Raw genomic sequence first — 7,519 nt, forward strand, 5'->3', positions numbered from 1 at the left:
CATTATATATTATTAATATATTATATATATATATATATATATATATATATATAATTTTATTTATAAATATATATTTATTTATTAGATATAATACTCTACTTTTATATCAAATATTATTATATAATATTTATTTATAAGAATAATATAGTTTGTTATTTTTTTACTTAATTAGCTTAATTTTGTAGCTTTTTATTCTTATATTCTTAAGAAATATGAGTATATTATGCTAATAGCATCAATAATCTTAGAGAAAAAATTTTTAATTTTAATAGCCAAATTTTTGATCTCCGAATTTTAATGGGTGAGCGTATAATATCCATATAATCACGTATATCGAATAATTATCGAATCCGTTTTTTTAGCGGTATTTTTCAACGAATTTAAAAATTAGAAGACGAGTTTTATTCGAATTATACCTGTACCGAATTTTTGTCGAATCCGAATTAACTAACTATGGTTTGGATACGCATTGTACAATTTCAAAAATTTTTCTAAGTTTTAAAATTAAAAAATAAGATTAAAATTTAAAATTTTAAAAAAAATTAAAATTTAAAATTGATATGTGGAATTGGAAATTTGAATTTTAAATTTTAAATTTTCAATTTGAAATTTACAAATTAAAATTTAAAATTAAAATCTAAATTTTAATTTTTAAATTTTTAATTAAATTTTAAATAAATTGTAAAATTTAACAATTTGAAATTTAGAATTTTAAATTTTAAAAAATAAATTTAAAATTTAAAGTTTAAAATTTGAAATTTGAACTATGAGATTTGAAATTTGAAATTTGAAATTTGAAATTTAAAATTTAAATTTAAAATTTGAAATTTAAAATTTAAATTTGAAATTTAAAATTTAAAATTTGAAATTTGAAATTTGAAATTTAAAATCTATGTTGAGATTTAAAATTTATGTTGAAATTTAAAATTTTATGTTGAAATTTAAACGTTAGAACTTGATGCATTTCTTTAAATAAGGGAGCTCAAGGATGGTAGAATTTTTTTTCTTTGTTTAGAGTGGATTATACTTTAACTCTATTCTTTGAAGTATAGTTTAACTATATTCTAAAAATTACGTTATTTTTTTCCTCCCAAATACTTTATAGGATATTTTTCTTATCACCGTAGGATAGTTTAACTATACTACGTTTTCAGGAGTATCCAAAAGGGGCCTTCCTACTTGTACGTGTTTGGAATTGTCGGATTCAACGACATCTGAATGCCTGTCCAATTAATGTTTGTCAGTGCATGTTCAATTAATGCTACGGACATTCGATCTCGACAGGGGAGGATGCATATGATTATGTACGTTACCAATATTACTATTGCTATTACTATTATTATTATTATTATCATTAAAAGGTTGGTTGGTAGTTAGATGATTAATTAAGTCAAACTTATACAGCTATTGGCAGGTGATCGGAAATATCAGTTATTAGAGACGTAGATCTTATTTGATTCACATATTTTAGATTCTAAAATCAAAATTAGATTTATTGATTTCGATTTACATGCTATTTATTTTATAGAAATCCCCTTTAAAATAAAAATTGTGTAACATATTTATAACCCAATTCCATCTTGAAGTCTAAATTTGATCCATTTGAAAATAAATTACTTATTCCTCTCTCTTATCAATCTCCTCTCTCGTGGCTAAAACCGCTTTCTCAAAATTTTGTACGTCGACTCAATTATTCATTTCAATTTCGATTTCAACAATAAATCAAATATTTTTAGATAATTCGTAATTCTATTTTACGTTTTAATGCTGTTAAATTTTATTTTTATTTTCATCAAAATCACAAAGCAAGTTAATAAGTTCGTAAGAATGGATGCGCCTCCTATTTGGCTAGTGAACATCATTTACATAACTTTGAAATTTAGGCCGGCACCGTCGAGGAATGCGTAGAAAATACAGTTCCCAACATAAAACCATCAGGTGGACAGCATAAATCTCTAAATTACATAAAATGGCATAGAGTTAGGAGTGTTAATAAGCTGTACAAGAGCGAGTTAGAGCCGGCTCGTTAAAATATCGAGTCGAAAAATTCAGCTCGTATTCGGCTCGTTAATAAACGAGCCAAACATGAGTTGGCTAACGAACATTAAATTAAATAGATTAGATTGAATGTACATATAAAAAAAATTTATTAAATCTCACCTAATAGACTTTAATCTAATGGTTGAAATTTTACATATAAATGATTCTTTTCATAATTAAACTCGGCTTTATATGTTTTTTTTTCTAAAAATTAAATAATTAAAATATATATTATATATAATTATTTATTTATATATATAAATATAAAATATATTTATTCGAGCTATTGTCGAGTCGAACATGAGAGAGCTGATCCTAACTCATGTTCGGCTCGTTTAAATAAACGAGCCGAAAAATTCAGCTCGTATTCTGCTTGTTTACTAAATAAGTGATTCAATCTGGAGCTGATTTCGAGTCGAACACGAGCTGGCTCATAAATAGCGAACTGAATTGTCACCCTTACAAATATATGGAGTATAATGTTGGTACCATCCCAAACTTTTTATCCCTTTTTCTCACTTGGACATGTACAAATCTATGAACAACAGGACATTTTCGCACTGTTATTTTTGCCAAAATTGGTGGTAACCACCAACCCATGTAATGGGCGCATCCGTGCATGCATGACGCATGATTCATAAACTAATCATGCACGAAACGATCGTGGTGCATGCATGATATATGCATGATTCATAAACTAATCATGCAACGAACGATCAGTCTCTTGCAATGGTCATCTTCTTATATTTTACTTATTACTATTGAAAGGAAGGTGAATATTCCATACGAATTCTTAAAAGTATAGTGAATTATAAATATATTTCTATAATGTTCAACTTTTATATATTTTTTCTACAAATGTATTAATATTTTTAAATATGTCTCTATGATTTGTAATCGTTAAAATACTGTTTATTTTATAAATAAAATGACTTTTTTACTATCATAAATATATACTTCTAAAAATTCTAACTATTAATTAAAATGAGTAAAAAGATCAATTCGTCTCATTAACTAATCATGGTTAAGTATTTAACCTATGGTTAATTAAATTTTTTTAACGGATTCTAATAACAGAGATATATTTAAAAACGTGAGGACTTTTCGAAAACAACATATGAAAGTTGAACTTTGTAGATATATTTGCAATTCATTATATTTGTAAGGTCTTCTATACAATTAACCCATTGAAAGAAAATTCATGTTAATATATGCATAATTGGATACAAAAGATAAATTTTTATGATTTCATGAAGGATCAATGGATAGCAAAATGAAAGCATTTTACTAGCACAAAGTGCTTTTATAGAGAGAGAGGATACAATGCGAGTTTCAAATTGGCCTTTTTTATTTTTAACTCATCAGAGTTTATTAAGGGCATTTAGTTTCATGGTATAGCTAACTCTATATATTTATATTAATTATTTGTTAAGTGCACATTTGTGTGTGTATATATATATATATATATATATAGTGCGGCTAGTATGCTTATGGAAGCACGGAGGCCTCNAAAGAGATATATATATATATATATATATAAATATATATATATATATATATATATATATATATATATATATATGGAGTATAATGTTGGTACCATCCCAAACTTTTTATCCCTTTTTCTCACTTGGACATGTACAAATCTATGAACAACAGGACATTTTCGCACTGTTATTTTTGCCAAAATTGGTGGTAACCACCAACCCATGTAATGGGCGCATCCGTGCATGCATGACGCATGATTCATAAACTAATCATGCACGAAACGATCGTGGTGCATGCATGATATATGCATGATTCATAAACTAATCATGCAACGAACGATCAGTCTCTTGCAATGGTCATCTTCTTTTATTTTACTTATTTCTATTGAAAGGAAGGTGAATTCCATACAAATTCTTAAAAGTATAGTGAATTGTAAATATATTTCTATAATGTTCAATTTTTATATAATTTTCCTACTAACGTATTAATATTTTCAAATATGTCTTTATGATTTGTAATCGTTAAAATACTGTTTATTTTACAAGTAAAATGACTTTTTTACCATCATAAATATATACTTCTAAAAATTCTAACTAAAAAGATCATTCGTCTCATTAACTAATCATGATTAGGTATTTAATCTATGGTTAATTAAAATTTTCTAACGGATTCTAATAATATAGATATATTTGAAAACGTGAGGATTTTTCGAAGACAACATATGAAAGTTGAATTTTATAGAGATATTTGCAATTCATTATATTTGCAGGGACTTCTATACAATTAACCCATTGAAAGAAAATTCATGTTAATATATGCATAATTGGATACAAAAGATAAATTTTTATGATTTCATGAAGGATCAATGGATAGCAAAATGAAAGCATTTTACTAGCACACAGTGCTTTTAGAGAGAGAGAGAGGATACAATGCGAGTTTCAAATTGGCCTTTTTTATTTTTTACTCATCAGAGTTTATTAAGGGCATTTAGTTTCATGGTATAGCTAACTCTAAATATTTATATTAATTATTTGTTAAGTGCACATTTGTGTGTGTATATATATATATATATATATATATATATATACATATATATATATACATATATATGGAGCAGGGCTGCTGTGCTCTCAGGAGCATGGAGGCCTCCGTGCTCCTGAGCCGTTTTCGATGATGGAATTTTCGAATCGACGATCGGCTCCGTTAGACTTGATTAACCCGGCAAGATAATCCAACCGATCTAAAAATCTCCATAGATTCTTGACATCCCCTCTTCGACTACTAGTACAATATATCGCAAAATCGCCAAAAATTATTTCTAAAACCTTTCAAATCGCGCCACTAGATCATCAGCTCTAACCGGACCCCGCATCCGTCGACTTTCGAAAACAAAGTCCATCCACCTCGACAACCCCGCCTCAGCCTAGCAGACCTCCAGTCTGCAGCACGACCAGCAGCCGCCTGCTCACTATATATGCTAACCGATTCAAAGCCTATCTACTAGTATCATACGATCAGATACTCACTAATACACACACTAAAGGCCTCTCTAACAATTTACATTAAATATAAATATTTAGAGTTAGCATATACCCATCAAACCTAATATGACCCTTAACCTACCAACTGATGGAGTAAAAACCATAAAGGCCACTTGACAATCGCACTTCATCGCTCCTCTCCTCCCTAACAACCACTGTGCTCTTGTAATATGCTTTCATCCTTGCCCTATCACTGCATCCTTCACAATCCATACCAACAATTATCCTTCTGTAGCCACAATCGCACTATATTACAACCCATGAATTCTCTCTTCAACTGGGATTCAATTGTAATCAGAAGTACACCAAATCATACAGAATGCAAATCCAGCTCTGATACAACATCTCAACTCTTCCAGTTTCTACTCGAAAAACTCTACTGATTTTCAAGTAGATCCTCTATCCATATTAAATCCAGTATACACAGATTCTATACCATCAACCACACAATACACATACATAATTCATGATCCCGTTACGCACACACACTACCTCTTTTATCTAGCACATCTCTAGCATACATACCACCTCTATACTGATGGTACAAACACACGCATCCTTACTTGCTAACACCATCAACACCACATCCTCCTCTAACGACTCTACCCAAATCCATACCACAGACCTATAATTCGGGAACAATCAATAACTTCGCTAGTACGAACACTATGATAAAAATAACCACCCCACTAAAACTACACTTACCAACCTCCACGCTATCTTAAACTTTTATCGCAATTCCACCCTTCCTTCCAATAGAAAATAATGAAAAAAAAGAGCGACCAGGCCAAGACACTACGGCCGTGCCATCTATTAGTTATATGCAATAGCATATACTCATGCAGCACCACGATCCTATCCGCATGATACGTTCCATGACCACTGCGTCATGCACTGCACGCTATCGCCCCTTACACTGACCGTTGGTACCCACCACATTCTTGTGCCAACAATTACTAACCAGCTTGCAAAATGTCCCCGGATCTCATACGCAGTCTCTACAATGTCCAAGTCCGAGAAAAAGATAAAAAGTTCTGAATGTCACACACCATCTATACTCCATACTACTATATATATATATTATACTATCATAATAGATACTATCAAGCGTCAATTCCATCAGCCTATTTTACACCAGCTCGTGCTGACCAAATCAGCTCCCAGATCGAACATCGCTACTTCCAGTAAACCCACGCCACGAACCTACTACCTGAACTTTGGCCTCATTAACACGGACCCCGAACATGACGTGCCAGAACAGCTCCTCTCAAATTCGACCTCGACACCACACGCTCTGAATCCAAATATTTATACTATTACCATATATAAATAAATATCATTATCTACTATAATATACTGATTTTACATTATTTAATTTTCTTACGAAAAAAACAAACATATATAATACCCCGACTTTACGTATGAAAAACTATTATATTTAAACATTTCACAACATTAGAATTAAAGTCTATCCTACGTGGAACTTTAATAAACTTTTCTTCATACTATGTACATTCAATACTAACTCCTATTAATATACCACGTTCCTCAGCCAACCTTCCTATGTACTCTGCTCCGCCTTTCATCTCATACGCAGCCCGATACGACTGAACTTGTCGATCCGATTTTTAACGAGCCCCCGCTCAACTCGCTCCTGTACACTTCATCTAACACTGCCACAACTCTCTATCCATTATTTAACTCAGTAGATTTATCCGTCACCTGAGTTTTCATGTTGCCGGAACTGCTTATTTTTTACGCACGCTCCTCGACGGCTCCCGCCGTCTAAATTTCAAACATTATGTCAAACGATCACTAGCCACAATCAGGCCACCATCTCTTACAGAACTATATTTAAACTTCTTCGTCATTTGCATTAACATAAAACATACAAATTTCAACAGCACATAAACACCGTATAAACACACTATAGAATACAACCTCCACCTACAAACATTTCCACTTTATTCTAAATTCCAAATGAACATAGACATAATAATGGCTACGCGACGTACAAAATTCCTTAACAAGCCTTTACCAACCCGACCGATGACGGAGGATTCATACAGAGAGGCCATAAAGTAATCTTATTTTCAAATGGACAACATTTAAGCACCTTCAAGACGATTCTGTTAATACAGATATTACACAATTCTCTATTATAAAGCGTATTTCTATAACACAAAGGCATGCTAACCATCAAAACCAATAAATCCTATTGATCTTTAGAATCAACAATACTCGTCAATCAATAAACTCACTCTAATAATAGAATTCTCGCTCCACCTGCCAATAGCATTTAAGTACTATGACCCCATTACATCAATCAGCTAACTACCAACCTAAACCTCATTAATGACTCAATAATAATCAATAATAGTCAACATTAGCCAATCAGAACACTATTACACGTACTCAATAATCCATATGCCAATCCTCCCTGTCCAGTA

This window comes from Ananas comosus, linkage group 2 (genome assembly GCF_001540865.1).
Source record: "Ananas comosus cultivar F153 linkage group 2, ASM154086v1, whole genome shotgun sequence".
In the NCBI taxonomy this organism is placed as follows: Eukaryota; Viridiplantae; Streptophyta; class Magnoliopsida; order Poales; family Bromeliaceae; genus Ananas; species Ananas comosus.